The sequence below is a fragment of the Periplaneta americana genome, chromosome 11 (genome assembly GCF_040183065.1).
Source record: "Periplaneta americana isolate PAMFEO1 chromosome 11, P.americana_PAMFEO1_priV1, whole genome shotgun sequence".
NCBI classification, from domain to species: domain Eukaryota; kingdom Metazoa; phylum Arthropoda; class Insecta; order Blattodea; family Blattidae; genus Periplaneta; species Periplaneta americana.
Window position 1 is genome coordinate 91,865,409 of NC_091127.1, and position 27,038 is coordinate 91,892,446.

The following is a 27,038-nucleotide window of genomic DNA, read 5'->3' on the forward strand; positions in this document are numbered from 1 at the left end:
AGTTAATTGAACTCTCGACTTAAAATGAAATTCCAAGCAGAAAGTATGGTTAATTTCTGGACCTCAACACAAGTGAAAAGAGAATATATTGAACTGTACAGTGGTGCTTTACAGATTATAATTCAGTTTGCTTTTACGTATCTGTGTGAAAAAGGGTTTTCATCACTAACTCTAATAAAACCAAAGTACCGAAATCGATTCTATGTATGTAACGATCTCTGACTTAAGCTTACCAGCATATATAAAAATATAGAACAACTGCGCAAGAATCGGCAGGCCTATCTATCTCATTAATGAGAATACCAACATTTTATTTATTTATTTATTTATTTACTTACTTATTTATTTACTTATTTATTTATTTATTTATTTATTTATTTATTTATTTATTTATTTATTTTGTTTAGTTAATAAGTTAAAGATTGTCCAAACTCTAATACCTTGATTTATTAAAAATCTAAAATGATTTTTTTTTCTATTAACATTAACTTAATTAGTTAATACTAATATAAAGTTAAACGAAGTAAATTAATTTTAATTAATTAATTCAGTTTTAAAATATACTGGTATTAAAATATGCTTTGCTTTCAAAGGGAACAAGAGTAAGGTGGTCCTCGGAACTGTTCTGACTTAAAAAAGTGGTCCCCACTTCAGAAAAGTTTAAGAAACACTGGCCTATATCATCAACAATACTATTTAATCCTTTTCAGAATGTTCACTATATAATTCGATTTGAAAGATTTATTCTGTAAAGAGTTGGAGTTTATTTTTCAATTTATTTTATACTCCTGTCGAAGTAAGAAATACTCGTAAAAATTATACACCAACAGAAACCAAGCTTAAAAAAAACCACAGCCTGCCTTTCAAAAATAAATTTTGTTTCAACAATGAATAAGTTTGAGTATTATGTTTCTTTGCTTCGAGTCTGATATGCTTCGTCAGATCGACTTTGATAATACCATCATTGCTTTCGCTGTGAAAGTCCGAAGAAAGTCTTTATAATTCACAAGTAAGATGCATGTATTTTGATTTCAGTAATTTACTGTTTTCTGAAGTCGACCTGGTTGGCGAGTTGGTATAGCGCTGGCCTTCTATGCCCAAGGTTGCGGGTTCGATCCCGGGCCAGGTCGATGGCATTTAAGTGTGCTTAAATGCGACAGGCTCATGTCAGTAGATTTACTGGCATGTAAAAGAACTCCTGTGGGACAAAATTCCAGCACATCCGGCGACGCTGATATAACCTCTGCAGTTACAAGCATCGTTAAATAAATCATAACATTTAACATTTTGTTTTCCGAATTGTAACATTTCATTTAAAAATAACTTTAACTGAACGTCACCTGTATAATAGCTGTCCATAAACTGTTTGTGGGATTTGGGGATGGCTGTCCATAAACTGTTTGTGGGATTTGGGGACGGCAAAACCTAGCACTGCCTAGGAGCAGCACTATACCTAATTCCGGCTCTGCATAACCTACAGAATACTGTAGAATGTAAATAAAACCATTCCGAAAGCCAATCTCTCTAAGGGACGAAGTGAAAAGCGTTAATGTATCCCATGAAGTTATTTCTATTCACTACATTATACACCAACAGAAATCATGTGCAAAACAAATCAAAATGGTGTTATAGAAGTAGTCCAGTTGGAAAAACCACCAACACAATTACATCGAAAAGTCTCGCTCATTGTCAATTTAAGTCTTTTTTGATGAATGCAATAGCGAGTAAGGCGATCTGTCATATTATAGTAAAGTACGGTGACTTAGTCGTGGAAAATTATTGAATAGGTTCTTTGAACTGAGGGAGGAAACATCATCGTTCACGGAGGAAGAAGAAAAGTCTGTATCATAAGTGAAGAATGAAAAAATGGATTTGTGAACATGCCTTCTTAATGGAATTATCTGAATGCTTTAAATTGGTTTCTACATGGTAACAACAAGATTATTACACAGTTATATGACAGAGTGAAAGCGTTTAATATAAACCACCTTTAATTATGGAACGTTAGCTTAACTAAAAGGATAAGTTACAGCACATTTTTCAATATTAACAACGATATAGGCATACTAGTTTCTTAAGACTTTGGATTTCGAAGAATATGTTCACACATCATGACGATCTGCACCAGAAATTTGATTCGAGATTTAAAGATTAGGAAAATGTTCAATTTGATTTTCAATTAGTATTTGTAATTAGAACTTATTGATTTACTTTACGATAGTGAATTGAAGGATAAAAATGAAAACAAAAGAAGTTACCTGACTTTTATATGAACTTTCCATGTATTAGATTTCCCCGATTGTACAGACATCCTTTTTCGGATTCACGTAGGCCATCTGTGCGAACAGTAATTTTTTTCCTATGATGAAGATAAACAAGCCATGTCATGGAAGCCAATTATCGGATCACAACTTAAAATGTGCTGTCACATTATGCACTATACAAAAAATAGTTCCAATCGTTGAGAAATTGCTGAGGAAAAAGAGAATTAAACAAATCCCGAAAAATCAGTGCTAATGCCAGTGTTGAGTGGACTGAATGGAGTTAAATTTCTGCATTATTATTCCTAGGATTTTTATGTGTTTTGTTCAACATTTTCCTTAACAGAAGCAGTTTACACATTTACAGTAATTGTCATGCATTACCCGAATAATTAACATGAAATGTGTATTACATTTCTAAAAGTAATTATAAATTTATTAACTTCTAACTTTGTTGAAAATAGGCTACAATGTTTTTTTTTTTTTTTTCAAATTGCTTAAGATAGTTCATTTAGTTATTTCTATTCAGCCCGTATCTTTTTTCCATCAGAAAACAATCATAAACCTATGCAGTAAATTCATATTCTGGTCCCGCCGCTGAACGTCTTACCTGCCCTGCTACGACTTTCCGCGGGCGAGCGGGCAAGGCTTGATGACGACACAGTGCTCTGAGTTGGGGACCAATGCTCTATAACTGTGATAATCACAACAAAACAGGCATAAGTAACATTACGAGTTTTGCTGCACATCGGCCAGTTTTTTCTTCCGTGACTGTACATATGATATTTTTTTATGCAGATATTTTGCATTATCGTAAGACGACGTACAGATGCCTCAAACTAGCAAGCTGCCTCGTTCGCGCAGGCGCATAGAGCACTTCTCCCCTACCACTGTCCGCCTACTGCTGTGCACTGTGGACTAGAATGGTACAGCTCAGTTCTAATAACAGTTGAGAAGGTTGCATAGGGAGGGTACATCTTGAATACATTGTCAAGAGATCAACTTTTCAGATAATATGACTATACCTGGGTATAGGAGCGTAGGTGGGCCCCCTCCGTTAGCTCTACTACTTCCCCTCTCCAGGCAGCTTCCTAGTTTGAGGCATCTGTACTAAGATGAAAGAGTGGAACAGAGAAAAATTCTCTCCGGCACCGGAACTTGAACACGGGTTTTCAGCTCTACATGCTGACTATGATGTAGTGCAGGGGGTAGGCTACTAGAGGGAACCCAAGAGGTGGAACTGCATCAGTGCGTAGAGCTGAAAACCCAGGTTCAAATCCCGGTGCCGGAGAGAATTTTTCTCCGTTCCACTCCTCTTTCATCTTACTTAAGATTAAGTTAAAATAAAAGTTAAATACGGTACAAGAAAAGCACACAATTATATTAATAGATATTTTAAACATATATTGTAGTATTGGTAGTAAACCGAAAGCTATATTTGAAGTAGAAAGATTTATGTGCCATAAAAATTGTATAATTTTTGGCTTTGTCAGAGTTTAATTACTCTAAATAATGTAACTAAATTTACCGATTTTTATAGGTACATACCGGTATCTATACTTTGACCTTACAATATAAAAAAACCTCTTATAGGCCTACTTAATTGTATGTGATATAAGAGCTGAGTTTCCTGTTGAACTTTATTCTCTTGTTAACAGAAATACATACCGTATCAGTAAAAAAAAGCCAAGTATAAACATATGGTAATAAATATTAAATAACAGTACATAAGCATTAGAAGAAAAATTCAAATTTTTCAAAATAACAATACACACGAAATATTATATCATACCAGTACTCCACCAAAAGGTCAATACTTAAATGGGTATACTTACTTACTTACTTTTAAGGAACCCGGAGGTTCATTGCCGCCCTCACATAAGCCCGCCATTGGTCCCTATCCTGAGCAAGATTAATCCAGTCTCTACCATCATATCCCACCTTCCTCAAATCCATTTTAATATTATCTTCCCACCTACGTCTCGGTCTCCCCAAAGGTCTTTTTCCCTCCGGCCTCCCAACTAACACTCTACGTGCATTTCTGGATTCGCCCATACGTGCTACATGCCCTGCCCATCTCAAACGTCTGGATTTTATGTTCCTAATTATGTCAGGTATACTTGTTAAATGGGTATACTTGAAAAATACGAAATATACAAACATGTAGAAACAGCGGCGAACTTCTGCCTAAGAAAACTAGCAGCTACCTAAGGCCCCAACTTTGGAGGGGGCAGCAGCGAGGGAAAATAATAATAGGCGAATAATAATAATAATAATAATAATAATAATAATAATAATAATAGTAATAATAATAGTGCTATTTGTTGGACACTAAAACTTTCGCGTGGCAATATAATCTTGTAATAAATTGTTTTTGCTTAGTCCAAAGACAGGTTTGAACTTCATAAGTGACACCAATGAGGCATCACCCATGAAGCAAGTAAGCCAGGAGATAATGGGATAGGGTGGCCACCTCCTTTACCTCTCAATTGCATACATCACTGACTACTAACATATTTCACTAATCAGACTTCAGATGTAAACAAGCAATTTGTTCTTCCTCTGACACATATAGTCAAGTGGGATGTACTGCCTAATAATAGATACGTATCAGCCCTCATTACATATTTGTGATCAGGGTTATCAGCAGTAGCGGCCGGTGATCGAAATCCTCGGTGAGGCCAGATGCAACTAGTTTAATTGCCTCCGATAGGAAATGTTTGTTTATGATATTAATTATTATTGTTATTATATTATTAATATCATTATTACTGTATTATTATTATTATTATTATTATTATTATTATTAGTCTATTCTTATTATTATCAATGAAAAATAACAATTTCACTCACCAAATAAGCTGTTATGCTCTGAGTTTCAGTGATTGTTTCAGTGTGATGAAGCAACCCATATTGTGTGTTGAAATTCCCCTTTCTTTCTTTTCTTTTTATTTATTTTTTTTTTGACAGCAACAAACAAGGCCAAGAGAAGTTTATTTTGCATCACATTACCACATAACCATTTATGTTGTCCATACCAGGATGCAATAGAAACTCGCGTTTTAAGATTATGTCTGAGAAAAATTATCAGCGATGTCGTAGGTATCTCGATAGTCTCTCTTTATTTAAAACTTTCTTTCTTTCAGTATTATTTCTTCTCAAAAAAGGACACTCTAAAAATGAATTAACTGCACCAGCATTACTTCTCTCATTTGTTTCTGTTTATATTTTCCCGAAATACATAACAACATTGGCCCACATTCACTACTGTACTACACCCTCGCTTATATGTCATAAACTGAGACATAAGGGGAGAGAATCGAGTGGGTCTCTGCCTGCCAAAGAGCTGGAATTTTGTTATTTATGGCCTAGTTAGGAAGACAAGTCACCACTGCTATTCCCACCCCACTCTACCCTTGAGGCCGTCCCATGGATGGGACGAGTGAAATCTGACCAGGCCAGACGAATTGTGCCTCAGCTACAACGTTTTAAGCGCAAACTCAAAGCCCGCGAAAGGACATGAAATGCATTAAGCGAGACCCGGCACGAACGATTCTGGCCTCAGGAACAAATTTTACTGCAAAACAGGTCTATATACATCACAAGCCAAACCCGGCATGAGCAATCCTGGCCTCAGGAACAAATTTTACTGAAAAACAGGTCTATATACATCAAAGTTTTCAAATGCTTCTACAGCGATATATGCTTTCTTTCAAATAACTAATACATTATATGAAAACACAAAATTTGATTTCAGTTAAGCCAAGTGACTGAGGCCCGGCCTCACTTGCCTCAGTCAATCAGCCGCCACTGGTTATCAGCCAGAACCTCAATCAGTAGTAATCTTGTAGTTATAAATGTAAACTTGTCTACCGGTACTTCATTTCTAAGTCTGCTTGTCTATTTTCTAAATTCAAACTATGTTAAATAAATTCTACTAAATCCTACTATGTTAACTGTCTAGAGGCCCTGGGTCTCTATATCCGGACTTGTTTGGAAAAATAAAGTAGGCCTATTTAGTCACTTGTTTGTTACTCAGTCTTAGATACTGTTAGGAACAGTTTGATTATATTACCAGTCCTACTCAAATTCGAGGGCTTAATGTGAAACTAATGTAGGGCTATAGATCATATGAGGAGACAAAGAGGAAGACAGAAAATAGGAAAGATTGGAGAAAGTGGGGTTTGGAGTGAAAGACTTGCCCATGGGCAAGAACACTAAATGAATGAAATGAAATTACCCAGAGATATCTGTAGTTGAAATATGAAAATTTTGTTCCAGAACTATGAGAATAAAATTTAATGAAACTGAAAACACAAGTTCGAGTTTCAAAGCAATTCAAAATTTTTACACCCAAACCAACATTTCTTTGTGTATAAAATACTTTCCCTTTTGTGCCGTAGTGACAATTTGATAAGTCAGTTGAGAGGAGGGAGAAGCATAGGGTTACTGTCAAATGAAATCAGAACAGGACATCGATCGGAGTCCAGTTCATGTAATATGCGCATGTTTGAGTGTTGTGAATATATTGTGCACAGCTATGTCTAATATATCGGGTAATATGTTATGACGATATTATGTGCGTTCAAGATAGGGTTGGTGACATTGGTTTTAATGGATACAGAGTGTGCCCAAGAAGGTATAGATGGCGAGGCAGAAGGAGAATTTGCTGTAAGTTTAGGAAAGGTTAGGCTGTGGAGGATTTGAATCAGACTTTTTCTTTAAGCCAAGATAATAATTACAACTCTTAAAATTTTCTGAGAATGCTCCTCTACAGTTTACATACGAGGCACGTCCATAAAGTAACTTTCCTACTCGTCCCACAGCTAGCTAGCAAACCATATGTTGCGTGAAGCGACTGCGTGTACGTGATAGAGTAATGTCCTGGCATGGCGCATGCGCTAGCGAAACTTCCCGAGTGCTCTCAGTAGCTTCGTTGCATTGGTTGAAGATGAACGTTCCTATTCCAGCTCCCGCTGCGTGAAATGCGGTCAGTGATAAAGTTTTTGAATGCACAGGGCATAGTACAGATTGAAATTGATCGTCAGCTGTGCTAAGTCTATGGGCCTAATGTCATGAGCAAGCAGATGGTGCGTTGCTCCACAAGGTCGTCTGCAATGATGGTTGGTCTCCCACTGCGCTCCTCGTCATGCACATTTTGGTATCCTGCTGAAAATTGTCTACAGCAGCAATGCACCATCTGCTTGCCCATAGACGTGGCACAGTTAACGATCAATTTCAATCGGCGCTATGCCCTGTGCATTCAAAAACTTTATCATTGACCGCACTTCACGCGCCGGGAGCTGGAATAGGAACGTTCATCTTCAACCAATGCAATGAAGCTACTGAGAACACTTGGGAAGTTCCGCTAGTGCATGCACCATGCCAGGACATTCCTCTATCACATACACACAGTTGCTTCGCCCAGCATATGGTTTGCTAGCTGTGGGACGAGTGGGAAAGTTACTTTATGGACGCGCCTCATATGTTGGCTCGGCTTTAGGTTTAGTGATTCAGAAAAGTGATGATTTTGAGGACACGTCACACAGTGTGGTGTGAGGTGGCAAAAGTTTTTAGTCTGACCATATCGCTGACATCTTGTACACTGAGGAATGTTTCAAGGGTTTTGAGCAATATTCTATTCTGGTGAGAACATATTGAATTTGTTTTATATAAAAAATCTTCTTACCCTGTTCATTGTTGTCCAATTCCACTATGCAGAGCGGCATAGGTTTGCTGTCTCTATAGAAAAGCCTGGTAACAATCACAAATTTAATTAACAACACTTACTAGGAGCCCTAGATTTCTTCGGTTAAGCTGATGGTCTTCAATTCCTGGGATTATGACTTGTTAGGTAAACTTGCAGCAGAAAATGTTGTAGAAACACTGGCTGACTTATTTGGCCTGAGAAATAAAAAGCCATAGTTACCAAGTAGAAGAATTATACAACCTTTGGAACAAGTATAATGTTGCAAAAATCCATTTCGAAATTTTTATGGAAAGACATGTTTTCGGTACAGGTATTTGATAAACGAAATGTGTCTTTTGACTTGCCTATTCGTGTATCAATATACAAACTTATAAATTAATTGGCAAATTCTGATTTCATTAATTATTTAATTACTGAAAATATGCAAAAATGGAGTATTATTACTTCTATTAATTATATATAATCCTTCCACAGGACCATTATGGAAGTGGAGTTTGTACTATCATTTCAGTTTTTGTTTGAGGGGCAAGCTTTTTTGGGGAAGGCCTTAAAGGATACACTGTGTGGTGTACTCCCTTCCTATTTCCTCAGAAATGAACTATTTTTCATACTGTAAACTGAGAAAAATTTGACTACTGGAGTTAACTTGATCATAAAGCAAAACAAAACAAATATTAACCGAATGGTGCTATTGCTTTGAGATATGAAATTTGTTTCTTGTGATTGGCTGTGCAGCTAAATTATAAAAATTACTATATCTAAAATTTCAGATTTGTTTCGCCCAAATTCAACTGTAGGTGGAGCGTAAAATTCTCTTTCCCACAGATGATGCTATGTAGTAAAATTTTATTTTTTGAAATTCAGAAATTAATTTAGAAATACTACCTGCAAAATCCACTCCTAGGTATAATTCAGCACTTTTTATTGCACTTATACGTGTCTTTTTAACAGTTTCGATAGCTCAGACATAATGTACCTAAAATCTTTAAACAGGTAGTCGGTTATTAAGAAAGAAGAAAACTATAGCCTGATGACACTCCCTAGCTCAGCCAGTGTGCCGCGAGAAAATGAAAATAGCAAAGGTTGTCATAGCAAAAATTGGAAAACTAAAGTGGAAAGTGTAGTAAAAAAAAGTAAGTTCACAAGAGTGAACATTCAGTGAACGTGGCACAAGCCAACAATTAGTAAACATATTCCCTCCCAAAATCCTCAAAAATCCCCCTGGTTGGGAAGCACTGGTTTAGATTAGTCAGTGTGCTGCGGGTTTTTAAATTACACTTTTAGTGTGCCACGTGTTAAGAAAGGTTGAAAATCGTTGACCTAGCTGAACACACACTCTAACATCTTAATAATTATCATTATTTTAATTATTTCTATATACTTTTATTGTAATTTCTATCATTATTAATGTTCTTGTTAAGAAATTGTCATGTGCTGAACTGTTATTGGCCCCTGGCTGTTGTACAGCGCATTAAATATTAGTAAATATATAAATAAATAATAATAATATAATAATAATAATTATTATTATTATTATTATTATTATTATTATTATTATTATTATTATTACAGTATTATTATTATTATTATTATTATTATCAACATCGTTATCATTATCAATTTATCATCATCAATGTGTAACATGTAGTGTCCATACATTCGAGGCTATTTTAAATGAAACAGAATATCGTGATATAATATTGAAAAATGTAAGTCCAATAAATGTGAAACATTTGAAATATCAATTGGCCTATAACAGTTGATGCAATGAAAATCTATTTCGGTACGAATATTCGTTCATAGGATTACTTTTTAGAGGAAAGCTAGTTTTTTTTTTTATTTTGTTTCTTCGCATAGCTACTTGTTTATTTGTGCAAGCATATTAATCTGAAATATTGCAAGAATTTTTTCCTATTCAATATTTAAACATTAAATATGAAAAATAACTTCTTAAGTATCATTGATATGGTAAGCAGTAATTCATTATTGCACTTAAAATGACAGAAAAATGACTGTTTTTCCGAGATAATGACAAAATTTTTTTTTGAGTTAAAGCAGGGAAACATGATGCAGCAAATACAGTTGGCCAATAATTAACATAGAACATATTCTTAATTTAATAACTATATTAGTTTATTCCATGACACAGTTGTGAATTATAGTGCATTTATTATATTTATAGTGGTTCTATAATACACACATAGGTAATTGTTGTAACAAACTACAGTATACTTTTTGTAGAGCGCAACAGCAATGATGTCCCACGTAACTTGAGATCGCTCACAGCAAGCAAAAAATCAGATAGCGATACTGAAAATCCTGGAGTGAAATCCATGTTCCTAAAGAATGCAGAAGTACAGTACCTATTAACTTCAGGTCTGCTCAATTTGTTGTACATTTACATTATATTAGTGTCAATTTTTTAAATACTAATAAATTAATAATTATGCTATCAATAGCTGTATAATCTTAAACAATTCAAAACCTTTCACTGGAATTTTCAAGTAAATAAGTTTAAAATAACAATAAAAGTTCGACTGATAACCTATGTATTAACTCTTAGCAAAACGAAACTAAATTTCAGACTATTTCACTTGGAAGAAGAAAATCACATTGACTAGAATCCTGAATAAACTGAATGATACAGATGCTATAGCCAAAGTTGTTATTCTCTTGGACCACGATCTTTATCGACCTTTGCACAAGTGCTGGACTTAAAGGATTGAACGCAAATATTCTTAAGAAAATTCAAATGGCTTGGATGAAGAACCAGTCACGAGACAATTAAATTCCTCATTTAGGTCCCTTAGCATGAGGTTAGAAAATCCCTTCCAATTAATTTTATTTATTGTATTCCATAGATCTACATCAGTATTCTAGCTTTGAGCTGTGGAATAAATCAAAAGTTATACAAAATACAATACAAAGTAAGCACATTAATTCAATTTACAAGCATTAATCACTTCAGTAGAAAGTATGAGTTATTGTTTAGTCAACTGTCCGAAGACAGGTTGAACCTCGTAAGTGACATCAATAAGGCATCACTTATGAGTATGGAGAATTGTTGTTATTTCTGTTCTGAACCTTTGCTCTTGGCCCCTCTAAGCTCTATGATAATTAGGGAGTGCATTGAAGACCATAATACATGAATAAGTACCAATAACTCCTTTTTTATAACAGCTGAGACGAACAGGTGGTAGATGGAGATCTGATTTATGTTTTGCATGAAAATTATGAATGTTTTGATTAATAGGTCCTACTAAATGTATTAGGTCTTCCAAATACAATGACAGGTCAAGTTGTCTGAAGAGATACCAAGAACTCATGGATATAGTGATATAATACAAGGGAAGGCGCCAGTGTTTTCCAAGGGAGGCGCGAGAATTTACTCAATTTTTGTACCGAAATTGTAAAATATGCATTATATTAGAAATAAAACAAAACTACTCTGTGAGAACTTTTTTCTTTTCATAGTTCCTTGATAACAATCAGATGCATAGGAAATGTAATCTGGCAACTGCGTCCATGACTCAGCATGATTGTAACTAGAGTAGGCGAGCAGCATTAGTGACTAGTGTCACCAAGTGTAGTGAGGTTTAGAAGCTTGTTCCACTACGTCTGTTTTCCATTTCAGCCTTAATAGTTCGTGAGTATGCTATCCCAATGGATAAGTTTTTTAATACTGGTACGTGTAAGAAACATGAATTAGACAAGACAGAACCTAGTGTTTTCGAGAAACCAAAACTGAAGTACAGCAAATATGATGAGAGGTATTTGGACTTCGGTTTCATCAGTGCTACTGTTAGTAATGAAGAAAGACCTCAATGTGTCATTTATCTTAAAGTTTTGGGAGTAGACATTATGGTACCTAATAAGCTAAGGCGACATTTTGAGACTGTACATAGCAATTTACAAGATAAGGATCGACAGTACTTTTCCCGTAAAGCAACGGGAATAAAACGACATAAAAGTGCATTTTCTCAACAAGTGTCTGTGCTCAAAAAATCATTATTAGTTTCGTTCAAAGTAACATATCGTGTGGCAGTTGCAAGAAACCCAACACCAGAGACCTGCAAGAGAGCGAGCGCGGGATATCGTTATCAGTCCAGGAAGGCACTGACGGAATGAATGACGATCAGATACGAATATTTCCGATAAATCACGAAGTAAAGCAACACAACGAGCGATCGGGTCTGACGACGAGCGCTCGGTGTTCATGAGTGCTCTTCCGGTAGCAGTACGCAGTAGGTGAATTGTAGGCTTGTCTAATCAGTACGTTTCATCAAAACGAATGTTGAAGATGATTCAATAGTATCGACGTCGATCTCAAGCAGAGGCTCGGACACCGTCTCTGTTGATGGTAAAAGATTACAAGACACGATGTCAAAAGTATATGCCGAAAATAAAATTAAATCAGCAGAGTCAGAGTAGTGGAAAAAAAGGGAGAGCAGTTACTAGCTCTGCTTGGACTAAATTCGGAGAAGTAAGGGATAAGAATACCTTAAAGTTCATAGGATTGTCCACACCTGTGGAGTAACGGTCAGCGCGAAACCAGGTGGCCCGAGTTCGAATCCCGGTCGGGGCAAGTTACCTGGTTAACGTTTTTTCCTGGGTTTTCCCTCAACCCAATACGAGCAAATGCTGGGTAACTTTCGGTGCTGGACCCCAGACTCATTTCACCGGCATTATCATCATTTCATTCAGACGCTAAATAACCTAAGCTGTTGATAAAGCGTCGTAAAATAACCTACTAAAATAAAAAATAAAAATATTCCCAAGTTAATATGAGTAAAGTTCATATTACGTTCGAGATGAAACAAAATATATCGCTACTAATTTATTATTTGCATTTCATACTTCGACAGACATTTTTAGTTATCACGTATTAAATGCAATTTCTCGGTTTTATATACATTTTATAGTAATATAACCAAACATTTCATTTGCATTTACAATATTATTACGATTAAATTTGTGTCTCAGTTTGTTTTTGAAGTTAAATGTTAAATTGAGTAGGAATGAAATATATTTATACAGAAAATCATTTCAGGCTCTTTCAATCTAAACAAAGAAAAATGTGTATTTAATTAAATTTCCACTAAAATATATAATTGTTGAAAGCAATCGAATGATTTCTGTGATTATTCCATTGTAGGATTAAATCATTCGAATGCATGAATGAATTGTTCAATAACATTGCAGTATGTTGATTAGTCATTCTATACGTACGTCTATAGCCTGAGAGCAGCGCTCTTTTTTCTTATCGCCATGTAGGTCAGGTGTTTAATTTAATGAAGATCAGGGTCAGATACTGGGGCTGTTAGAAGAGTCAGTACGTACAACCACACAAAACATTCGAGGCTTATCATTCTATTTTTGCGTCATATGATTCTGAACTCGAAGCTCTTATCATTATCTTAAAATGGAACATATGTATTCTGTTATGCGAGTACATATTTTGTGTAACTTCATACGGTGGTATGGTAAGCAAAATCAATGAATAATCGAGTGAAATTGTGAATATTTATATTATTTCGAATGGTTTTGATAATCAAATGAATTCATTCGATTTTTACCAATGCTGTACTACGTAGTACTGTAGCATACTGCTTCGAGTACAGTGGTTGAAGCGAGCGCTCGTTCTGACAGGGGAGCGATCCCCCGGGCGAGCTCGAGCGAGTGCAGGCCAAACCCGAGCTCGAGCAATTAGACACGAAGAGCATTCGGTAAAACCGATCTCAGATATTGTTAAGCATCGCTCTCTTGCACGTCTCTGCCCCACACCATAGCCGAGGAACTGATTCTGCCTTTAGCAATTGATATGGTCTTGATTATGATTGGTGAATCTGCTGCTAAAAAACTCAGAAGGATACCTTTATCCAATAGCACGATCAGTCATAGAATAGCTGACATGGCTGTTGATATAGAGGAGCAATTAATTGAAGAACTTAGTGGTAAGGAATTTGCTATCCAATTGGATGAAGCAACTGATAGCAACAATGATGCGAACTTGATCTGTTATGTGAGATTCATAACCGAAAACAATACATTTTTTGAAGATCTTATATTTTGTGAAAGAGCAGACCAGACGAATTGTTTGAAATTGTCGACAAGTTCATGGAAGGAAACCAACTGGACTGAAACGTGTTGAAATATGCACAAATGGTGCTCATATCATGTTAGGATGTTATAGTGGGCTGCACGCTCTTATTGGTAAAAAAAAAGCTCCTGATGCATTGTGGACCCACTGCATTATTCACAGGGAGTCCTTTGCTGCAAAGAACCTCAGGAATGAGTTATACGACGTATTGTCAGTTGCAATAAAAACTGTAAATTACATAAAAAAATAAATTATGGTTTATTTAATGACACTCGCAGCTGCAGAGGTTATATCAGCGTCACTAGTATGCCAGAATTTTGTCCCAAAGGAGTTCTTTTACATGCCAGTAAATCTATTGACATGAGCCTGTCGCCATCGATTTGGGCCGGGATCGAACACGCAGCCTAGAGCACATCAAAAGTCGCCCCAAAAAAGCTAGATTTTCTTTTCACGAATGTGTGTTGATATGAGCACACTTCTCTTCTGTATTATTGCAACTCACGTCGGTTGTATCGCAGCAATGTAATCTCCCTTGTTCTTTTAACTGAGACAGGAACTGTACTCATACTTTGCAGAAGAAAATCATGCCTATGCCGAAAAATTCATTGACAATGACTTCGTCCACAAGTTGGCATATCTTTCTGATATTTTCCAGAAACTAAATATTCTGAATGTATCTCTACAAGGGAACGATACCCACATTCTACAGCTATCAGACAAGGTGTCTGCTTTCAAAAAGAAGTTACTGCTCTGGATGAGGAATATTGAAGAATATAATGCGCATTGTTTTTCTACATTGAGCATGTTATTATAAGAAACAAAACTACAATTAAATGAAGAAATCAAATCTGTGTTTGTACAGCACTTGTCTCAACTTCATGTCCACTTCAAAAATTATTTTCCACAGGACACAGAGCACAGGGATCCATTCAACACAGATCGTCTATCACATTTCACCACAGCAGAAAAGGAGAAGCTTATTGAACTTTCATCAGACAACACAGTGAAGATGATATTTCTTTCTTCAAAACTGCTTGAATTTTGGAGTTCCGTGATGAATGAGTATCCAGGGTTAAGTAAGAAGGTCCTGCGCATTCTGCTGCCTTTCGCAACATCTTATCTTTGTGAAACTGGATTTTCAACCATGGCAGTGTTCAAGTCCAAATATAGCTCAAGAATATATATCGAGAATTAGATGCGCCTTGCCATTTCAGAATTTGAACCCAGATTGAATAAACTGCCTGAAACCAAGCAAGCTCATACATTCACTGACTTAGCTGAACATTATGCCAGTAGCCAGTTAATAACATCTGTTTTTACTACGGTTTGTGATTCTTCCATCATTAAGTGAATTAACAGCAAGTGATAAATATTAAAAATTTATATTTTTATAAATTTAATAACTCATATTTCATATTTCCAAGTGTATCAGCAGTAAATAAACATATGAAAGAGGTTTTTGTCTCTCATTATTGCATATTAAAAATTAATTGTCGAGAGGGTAGCCGTGTGCTGCTTTCTGAAGCTCAGGGGATCCATGACAGCAAAATGTTTGAAAACCCCTAGTATATATTATGTGATTAATGATGTCTTTCAAATTTATGAATTGAAAATTTATCATAATAATGGTTCAAAGCAAATTGACGGTAGAATATAATTTAGCAATAAATAACAAAAAAATAATTTTCTGAACACTGAATAAAATTCGTCATGTCAGCTCTCTGCACATTTAATACATTGTACCTTACAAATTGTCCTTAACTTGTAATGGTTCAGTAACGACGCAGAAATATAACAAATACCAGGGGCGCCCATAGGCATTATGGATCTTCACAAACATTTATCAGGGCCCTCTTCAGTCGCCAAAATTTTAATAATGTTGAAATTTTGTCACTTAAATACAGTACTAAGCCAGAAAAGTGAGGAAACTTTATTACATTGTACTCATATAGTAGCAAGTAATCCTTCAATACTAGCTCTTTTCTTAAAACTAAACTTGTTGAAAATGTAGCCTAATTACTGTTTCAGTAATATGTAATTTAAGAACAGAATTCTTCTTTCATGTAAAATAAGGTTTTGTGAAAATTTTGTATCCAATGGACCGAGGCCATTAAAATGAGCACCAATGTTATTGCAGTTAAATCTCCCCCCGGTAAAGACTTAGCAATATCCATTGCAGGAGGTGCAATGAGCATGATATGTTATCTTATGTGCTAGATTTCTTCCCTCAGGACGAATTAGTGCGTGTGGAAGATCGAACATTGTATTAATATCGTTGACTTCAGTGGCGTATACTGGTTAAAGGGTTTGGGCTACCGCTGACCCTATTATTACACAAAATATATCTAACAATTACTTTAATTTTAATTACTATGGTAAAACTAATAATACAAAATTATTACATTATGTTATATTATAAACTTTTTCTTTTGTAATTTCCTTGGGCTACCGCCGGTAGCCCGCAAAATACGCCCCTGGTTGACTTTATGTATTAATATCTTTCACCTTATGCATTATTATCTTTGGTTTTTTATATGATCTTTGCGACGCCTTGTATTGAATTATGGGTAATAAAATGGTAGCGTCACCCACGGCCGCAGCTCACTTCACTTCCAAACACTCACACTATTTTTGGTACCGAAACCACGGGAAAGAAGAACAGCAACATTGGAAGTGACACACAGTGGATAATCTAAAGGATACAGTGCACGTGAAGATTGTTCCACACCGCGGCGACCAAGAGAGGACGATTTACTGCATCGGGCATCGAACAACAGAGAACGGACATGGCGTCTTGAGCAACGCACAAGACCGAGCAAGACTTCTACAAGATACGTTGGAGAATTTTGTATCACAAATTGTACTGTATTACATTCATTAGTGACAGGGTTACTAAACACCAATTTATATTGCTCATTACTTACTTACTTACCGGCTTTTAAGGAACCCGGAGGTTCATTGCCGTCCTCACATAAGCCCGCCATTGGTCCCTATCCTGAGCAAGATTAATCCAGTCTCTACCATCATATCCCACCTCCCTGAAATCCATTTTAATATTATCTTCCCACCTACGTCTCGGCCTCCCAAAAGGTCTTTTTCCCTCTGGCCTCCCAACCAAGCCCCTACACTCTCGGCTGCGCGAAACGAGGAAACCGGGGCAAATTGAACGCTGCGCTTGCCGCCATATTGTTGGAGAGCAGACAAATAATAGCAGTGCGTAAATCACGCATTTTAACGCTGTGATGATCTAAAATTGACATATTATGGCCATTTTCGACGTTTAACGTAAAATTAGGACGAAATAAACATATTCAAAGTTTCATTAATATGTGTTAGAACATTAAAGAAAAGAAAATACGTATGCAGGAATTTATAGAAAACATACTGATACATCCATAAATAGGCCTACACAATACACATTATAGATTGTATAATTTTACGATAATCAGCAAATTGTTAGGTTTCAGAGAATCTAAAATTATATTAACAGGTCACAAGACATAAATATATGCACCTTGATTACACAAGTTCTTGTTATAATTAAATTCCTAAGTGAAATAAATATGCGATAATCAGTATAGACTTGTTAAGTTTTAGAGAATCAAAAATAAATTATATTACCGGTACTTTTAGACCACAGGACATAGGTAATCTGGCAAAATATAATATGCGAAGGTAGCCAAGTTACATTGAATTCATTCTTCAATTAATAAAGGGAATGCTATCAATTATAAAAAGTATCGGTACCTAATACATTGCAAACAATAGGTAACGTGAAGACCTAAAAAGTAAACAATCACTTTATGCAAGAAAAAAAAAACCACATACTTTTTATGTGTGGATTTTTTACATATTGTATTTTTATTTTAAATAAATAAATAAATAAAATAGATATATTATCATTGCTTGCGGAGTGATGGTACATAATTTTTATGCACATATGCAATATCAATAAGATGCCATTCCTTGCTTTTGTTAATAAAATATATCTGGCAAAATGTAAAAGAGTTATTTATAGGTGAACTCTGAATCATAAATTCACAAAGGAGGCTTAGCTATTATAGCTATTTATTTATTTATTTATTTATTTATTTATTATCTGTATATTTATTTATCCATATATGGATAAGTTCATTTACATAATAAAAACAAAAAGTTATCTTTCCACTAATGTTTTAACATCTGATGTGTAAGTCTAAATAATTCACTCAGTGGGATTTCTCTACAGTCTGATATACCTGTACTAACAATGAAGTATTCTTTATTGTCGTAAACTACTGATTGATTTTTAATGATATTGATATTGTAACAACAGAGATAATATTATATCGTACCTTTTGCATATAGCTTGGAAAATTAAACAGGGGTGGTATTATCGCCGCGCTCTCATGGTTAACATTCGGCAGGTCTTTGAGCGGCCTCATGCATAACATTCGGCAGGTCTTTGAAATTTAATTGTATTATTGTTTTCAATTTCTTGTGTCGCCGCTCCAATCACTCGCCTCAATTTCAATAATGCAACCAATAAGCTGCTTCAATTATTATTAAATGACACTTACTTGTCTAATCCACGTAGACTAAACCCGAGGTTGCAATGTCTTGTGCTGAGGACGAACATTAAGGTATGTGATTAAAAATTATTATTAAAGAGTTATTATTAAGAGTTAAGAAAATCAACGTACTCGTATATATATAACAAACTAGTGCTTATCCTTATCGAGAAAGTAGACGTGACAACGTGACGCTTAGAGTGAAACCTACAGAGGAACAATCGGTCGGCAAAATTATTTTTTTAAACCACACCGCAGGTTTTTGTATGATGCCGACATGTTAAGCATGAGTCCGCGGCGATAATATATCATCTTTCAAAATTATATTGCCATTACTTTCACACTATTCACTAAAAACACCCGAGACAAAACAAAGGACAAGTATGACAATCGTGTTTACCGCTCTATTTCTACCAGTAGCATGGCGGCGTAAACATGCGCAGACTGGTTTCAATTTTGGACAGCACACCAGCGCTCTGTGTGAGTCTAGTATACTATTATAACGTCTTTGCTCCCAACTAACACTCTATATGCATTTCTGGATTCGCCCATACGTGCTACATGTCCTGCCCATCTCAAACGTCTGGATTTTATCTTCCTAATTATGTCAGGTGAAGAATACAATGCGTGCAGCTCTGCGTTGTGTAACTTTCTCCATTCTCCTGTAACTTCATCCCTCTTAGCCCCAAATAGTTCCTAAGAACCTTATTCTCAAACACCCTTAATGTCTGTTCCTCTCTCAAAGTGAGAGTCCAAGTTTCACAACTATACAGAACAACCGGTAATATGTTTTATAAATTCTAACTTTCAGATTTTTTGACAGAAGACTAGATGACAAAAGCTTCTCAACCGAATAATAACACGCATTTCCCATATTTATTCTGCGTTTAATTTCCTCCCGAGTGTCATTTATATTTGTTACTGTTGCTCCAAGTAACAAATATTGCTCATTAGCTCTAGATTGTAGATTACGTTAACCTAAGAGTATGTGGAATTATTATTTTATTACATTACTTCAGCCATTGTTGAGGTAGCAAGACACCAACGGCAGTGAAACACGCACGCCATCTATCGGCCGACCACGGAACTAAATTAACTATTTTTTCACTATTGGCCAGCCACATAATTCGTTCAGACGCTCGACATGGATAAATATATATTATATATTTATCCATGCGCTCGATCAACAAGAGAGATGACAGATTCTAAATCAGACACATTGTTATACGACTTGAAGCGACGACGTACTCGAGAGAGAACAAACGCAACAATATTTGTCACGACAATAAACGGCTTTGACGGCAATACATCGCTGGATGACTACCAACATTACCGCGGGAGACTACAAGAAACATTGGACAAACTTGTTCACTTAGATGACTCCATCCATGATCTTCTTTCGGATCCTGAGTTCGAATCCGACGCCGACAAATGTGAGGAGTACACCGACACTGTTAAACGCGCCATACAACGTGCTACACGATGCACTGATGAGAGGTTAGCAATATCAACGTCCGCTCTTAGCGTTAACTCACCTATTACAGTACCAACTGCAGTCACTCATTCTGTGAAATTACCTACCATTAAACTAGAACCTTTCTATGGCGATATTGAAGTGTGATCTCGCTTTTGGGAACAGTTCCAGTCATCTGTAGATCAAAACCCGACCGTGTCGACAATAGATAAGCATGTATTTTTGAGAGGTTACTTAGAAGGGGAAGCCAAACGATTAGTTGATGGAATCGCCGTCACAGCTGACACTTATGCAGAAACTAAACGCATTCTTCAATGCAGAAACTAAACGCATTCTTCAATCCAAATACGGCGACAAGAATCGCATTATTCAGACGCATTTAGACTTTCTAGACAATGTGAAACCTATTAGATCAGTCACTGCTGAATCCTTAAACCACATGTACGTAGAATGCAATCGCCGACTACAAGCTCTTCGAGCCCTAGGAGAGAACATTGATAATTACGGTCGAATTCTTGCACCCAAAATTCTTCGCGCATTTCCCGAAAATATATCCCAACGATGGATTATCTTCGCAAAGAGAGAACAACTTCCTGAAGGTCATATCACCCGTCTTATGGAGTTCCTAAATGATGAAGTCGAAAGCGCTCTCACAACGAAGAAAATCAGATGTGACTCACCTACATCCGCCGCACTTCTTCCGACAGCAGCCACTTTCCACGTGGGAACGAGATCATCTAAACATCATAAAGGAGCACGACGACCACCGGAACCGTTCTGCGTATTCTGCGAGAGTCGTGGACACTGGGCCCAAGATAGCAAGCGAGTGACAGATGTAAAGAAACTTAAACGGTCGTCGCGTTGTTTCCTGTGTCTCAATCGTGATCACTCAGCTAGAATCTGCAGTAGACGCGGAAGAACCTCCTGCACGAAATGCAAGAAATCACATCAATATACCATCTACACTACGCAAGATCTCACACCGACGACGGTCAACCAGGTTGCCACCCGATCGTCAGACTTCACGTACTTGCAGACAGCTCGTGTTCGAGTTATTGGACCAACAGGATTGAGTAAAATGACACGCTGCGTCTTAGACTCAGGCAGTCAGTCTAGTTTTATTTGTACGTGCCTTGTTGACAAACTGAATCTTGACGTTGTTGCTGAACGTAACGTCACCGTCAGTCAGTGGCGTGCAGTCTGGGTAGGCTAGGTCTGCTGCGCCTACCCAGACAGACAGGAAGAAATTTATTAAATTTGTATTTAAAAGTAATACTGTTAATTTAAGAAAGTCTGCAGAGTCCTTAACTAATTTCAGCAAACTTTGGCTTGGCATCCTATTTTCATTTCCTTTTGGCTGGTACTGTACATCGCATTTGAATTATTGTCCGCTGTGTGCGCGCCCTCGCGTCATCTTTCGTCACTGGAGAGTTGGGCTCCCGGGGCCACAGCCTACCCGGCCCTGCAGTGAGCGTAGTGTTTCCCTTCATAGTCAGTACATTAGAACAGCTGGCGCATGCGCCCTGATTTACGTGTCTTGTCCATTGCCGTAATACGCTAGGCTGGTAGGCGCTATTGAAAGCGCTTTTGGTGATGAAATTATTGTATTATAGTGTTTATTTGAACTTCTGGTGGTAAAGCGAGTGTGTTATAGAGTTTATTTGAACAAAGTGAGGTATAACTAGTGCGATATTGTTGTAATATGGCAAAAGATCACTGTATAATTGAACAGATTTTTAAAAAGCCTTTTGGTTGTAGATCATTTAGCGAAAAAGTTGAAATTATAACTGTGGGGGGAAGACCAGTGATGGCGCTTCCGAACTTAAAGTTTTTACATAAAGAAAAGAGTAGAGAATTTACGTTATTTCAGTGTGAACCAATATGTGAAAACTAATTGGCTAACCGGATGCTGTCATCTTAATAAATTATTTTGTTGGCCATACTTATTATTTTGTAACGAACAAAGTGTGTGGAACAAAGAGGGTTATAATAATTTAAATAATCTCAGCAATGCCATTGTCAAACACGAACGATCGCAGCGTCATTTGCGTTCGGTTGTTCAGCTTTCTTGTTTTGGAAGTGTTCGTATTGACACCCAACTTGATCAACAATTGAAATCGGATGTGGCGCGTCACAATGAAATGGTGAAGAAGAACAGAGAAATATTGAAACGCCTAATCGACGCAACGTGCTTCTTAGCCATGCAAGAACTGCCGTTCAGAGGGCATGGCGAAAGTGAAGATTCACTTAACAAAGGCAACTATATAGAACTTTTACATTTGTTGAGCAACTACGACACTACTCTTCGAGAACATCTAGAGTCGTCTACAACATTTAAGGGCACATCGAACAGAATTCAAAATGACCTGATAACTGCTATCAGTGGCGTGTTGATGGAATCTATTAAGAATGACATTTCCATGGCCCAGCATGTTGCAATTATTTTAGATGAAACATCCGATGTAAGTAACAAATCACAACTATCCACCACTCTCAGGTATGTCCATGACCAGACAGCACAGGTTCAAGAAACGTTTATTTCCTTCGTTGATGTGAGTGCAGATAGATCCGCTAATGGCTTATTTAATCATGTAATGGACATAGTGGCATCTTATGATATCAGAGACAAATTAGTTGGTCAAACATATGACGGTGCGGCAGTGATGGCTGGAGAAATAAATGGACTTAAAACCAAAGTTCAAGACATTTATCCTAGAGCTCTATTTGTTCATTGTTTCAGTCATGTCCTAAATCTAGTCTTATCTCACTCAGCTATGAGTATTAAGGAGTGCCGGATCTTTTTTCAAACATTGAATGGACTAAGTAGCTTCTTCTCCAAGTCTAAAAAACGCGCACATGCTCTTACTGAATATTCCAACAGAATAATTCCAAGAAATGCACCCACAAGATGGAATTTCTCTTCCAGAATAGTCGATGTTGTAAAGGAGAACCGTGAATTGCTGGTGGACTTTTTTAAAAATGTACTCAGCAACTCATCAGACTGGGAAAGTGAAACTGTTGCTCTTGCGCGTGGATATTTGTCTTTCCTTTCAGAGTTTGAGACCAAATTTCTTCTAAATGTGTTATCAAAGATCTTTGCATACACTGACATTCTGTACAACATTCTTCAAACGAAGCATTTGGATATTCTGTATTGTGTAGAAAAGGTTAATGAAACAAAACGTATTGTTCTACATGATAGAGACAGATTTGATGCATTATGGAGTGATGTTTGTAATGAAGTCGAATGTGAAGAAGTGCAGCGAAAAAGAAAATGCCTGGAAAATGATGTCATAAAATACAGGAGAATATTTTTTGAAATAATAGACAATGTGACAAACCATATTACAGATAGGTTTGGAAATCTCCCTCAGTTGGAATTTATTTCATTGCTTGATCCAACGAAATTTCAGTCTTATAAATTAAATTTTCCTACTTCCGCCCTGGATGCGCTGAATGTAAAGTACAGTACAATGTTTGACATAGTCCGTCTAAAAAATGAATTGACAGTCCTATATTCAATGGAGGAGTTTCGTGGAAAATACCCTCATGAACTGGTAACACATTTAAAATCAAAACAACTCCACACAGCATTTGTCGAATTGTACAAATTGACCCTACTGGTTTTGACCATACCAAGCACATCTGCATCTGCTGAGAGGTCATTTTCTGCCCTTAAGCGGATTAAATCATTTCAAAGATCAACTCAAGGGCAAGAAAGATTGAGCAGTCTAGCCTTGATGTCCATTGAGAAGAAAAAGCTGAAAGAAATCCGAAAATCCCCTACATTCCACAGCGATGTCATTGAGGAGTTTTCTAAAAAGGAACGCAGAATGGAGTTCACCTTCAAGTAAATAAGGTATGATTTATTTAATTACTAATTTATTTTATCATTAGTTTCCGAAGGTTTCTGTTTTCTTACCCTCCTTCTGGCTGCTGCTCTGGTTTGATGTCAGAACTCACTAAAATTATATCAAATATCAAATTATCAATATGTTCGAGATATTGTAAGTTGCATACCTATGTAGCATGCAAACATGAAGAGCCTACCCTAATGCAATAGGATCCGCACGCCACTGCCGTCAGTGCTTTTGAATCAAGCCAACCCACTCCAGAGAAACGACGATTGGTTCGCTTTCAGGTTCAGAGTTTTTGGGGCAAAACTACGACACTCATCACTGCTCTAGAGAGTAGCAACCATTATTCTGCGCATCCGACAACTCCTCAATATTTTCAAAAACTTCGATACACTATCTTCAGTAATACGTATATACGGTATATTAGATTTACGAAAACATTCTGAAAGGCTACTAAATAAATAGGCCTATATCTGAAAATTTCACTTTTCTATACGAAAAGTTGAGAAAATATTTCTTTTGAATAAAAAAAATCAAACTTGTGAAAAATGAGCATTAAAATTAAAACTTACATTCTTATAATGCACTTATACTTCTCAGGCAAATCTAAAAATTAACATGGATACAGTTTTAATAAGTTCTCTTCCCTTTATCTATTGAATCAGTGCTGGCCATCCCTGAATATAGCTCGACCAAGCGGCATATACCACCTCTTTCGTCTGTCTCTTTCCTTTCCGCTGTAAAGCGCCCAGGCTGTCCTGCGCTCTAAAGCGCGCGCTTGCTCCTGTGGGCATCAATTGACATACCTGATCTAGAGTCCTGCAAAACCGGTTTTACTAGAAGAAACTTACATAGTGCTACTGAACGCCCGGCGTTATAGGCAGTATGCGAAGTACATCTGCTTGCGTACTGCCTCAGTATTCGATTTAACGAGTACCGGTATTCGAGTTGATTCGATCTCTCTGTGGGTGGACTGCTCTGGCGTATAAAATGAAGATCACAGTGTACCTTCCAGATAAACTGCGGATCATCAAGAGGAACAAACAGCAAGCAGCGTGAAACTACAGACGTTGTAAAGCGTAAATTGCAGAAAAAACTTTCGGTATCCACAAATTATTAAGGTTGTAATTTTTGCATACACTAGAAAACTGAATTATAATATTACAATAATAATACATTTTTAAAAAGCAGTAAACTCAATCAATAGTAAAACTAAAACAAAAATACTGTATATCTTCTGAAACATACTACAACCAATGCTTTTAGTAGTTTACTATGACAAAAGTCTAGCAACTAATTTTCGAGCAATTGAACTCTCAATGAGTTGTCAATCATCTGGCCACTGTAGAAAAGTCGAACCACAGCTATGACAAATACTATCTATGGCCCACTTTGACATGCTTGACCTAGAGAGACAGACCTGAGTTCGTTGACGTCTTACATCTGTATTACAAGAAGAAAAAGCAGTGTGTAACTAGCGGCGATGTTGCCAGGCAGCTGAAACTTCCAACTCAATTGTCTAATAACCGTGCATTTAATCACAAAACATAATATAGATATCCTATTCATTTAAGTGAACCTTATCGCCCCGTTCAATCTACAGGGTTATTTCACTTCTACTCTGTATATGAATAGCTACTGTTTTGGAGGAATGCATTTAGAGTTATAATGAAATGTAGGCCTATATAGTTATTTAATTTTGTTTTGTGATTAATTTTAATTCTATTTTGTATGCATTTACTTATTGTATCTCACATTATACATTATGCTTATTTCATTTTCTACATACTAAATTGGTGGAAAGATTACCAAACAACTGTAGCCTCTCTAGCAACACTTGTGAAACGAATTTTGGCCATTCCATGAATAAATGTTTCCACCGAGCGTAACTTTAGTAAAACAGATTTATTAATAAATAAACACAAGAAGTCAACTCTGACCATGTAGTCTACAGTATGATAATAGGTCCTAATAAAATAGTTCTTTGAATGCCACTTGTTTTCTCTGAAGTAGATCATTTCTATGCAGAATGATTTGTTTCTAAATCTGGCTATTCTTTTGTTATTCGTAGTTTATAAATGCGTAAATTATACTTATTTTGTACAGAACAGCAACCATCAGGAGCCAAAGTAATCGTATTGTTAAAAATAATATTACTGTTTATCTTTTTAAATTTATTTCTTAATAAATAATATCGCAACTGCTTAGAATAATTAAAAAACATGGAACTATTGCTTTAGAGGTAGGCCTATACATTTTTTTTCTTTAGTTTAAAGTACAAACGTCATAATGGACTGCTTATACTTATTTGTTTTATAATGAATTGTAATTATATTTTTGAATATGTTTACATTATGATATTTCACATTATACATTACGTTTATTTCCTTCGATGTCACTGTGTCCATTGTTCATTTATTTGTTACTAGTGAAATTACTGCAAGTTCGAAATACAAAAATAAATGTATTAAAGTGTCAAATTATTTGTATTCCTATTTGAAGCAAACATATTTTTGTAATTAAACAAAGTAAATATCCTTCAATATTATTACTCTGTATACTGAGAAAATGTTAAAGAGTTATTGTATGATGAAATGCACCTGGTGTTATTTGGAGATCGTATTTTCTTCCTCCTTCCCATTTCTTTCTGTGTGAGATTTGTATTCTAAAGAATTCGCGATCTTACATGAACTTATGTAATAACGATTATTGGGTTATACAAATCGAACAAGATTCATTCAATACATGACGAGAAAGAGTTACGACGTAATCAAATGATGAAGTTATGACATATACTGTTTAATTCATGTAAGTGACGCTAAGTACAGATTCATCTTTAGGGATGAGGAAAGCTTAGTAAAGGCAGTAATTCTTTTTATTTTCCTACACTTGAGTTGCCGAGATCTCCTTAAGTCTGAAGCAAAAAGGAAAACCCAGGCAACGCGGGTGCTTTTAGCTAGTAATTTAATATAATTCACTATTTTCTTACCTCATAATTTAATTTAATTTACAATAAATAATGGCGTAAACTTGTAAAATACTGAGCTATTCCCCTTAAGAGATCGATGGGGAAATCTACGGTATGC

At 36.1% G+C, this 27,038-nt stretch overlaps 1 protein-coding gene across 1 annotated transcript in view; it reads right to left on the reverse strand.

The window, feature by feature from the left end:
* Positions 1 to 27,038, reverse strand: part of LOC138709184 (protein SLC31A2-like) — a 152,002-nt gene that overhangs the window by 116,819 nt on the left and 8,145 nt on the right. The window contains exon 2 of the mRNA XM_069839757.1: positions 8,052 to 8,165. The gene's annotated coding sequence lies outside the window, so the exon portion shown is untranslated. The remainder of the gene's footprint in view (positions 1 to 8,051; positions 8,166 to 27,038) is intronic.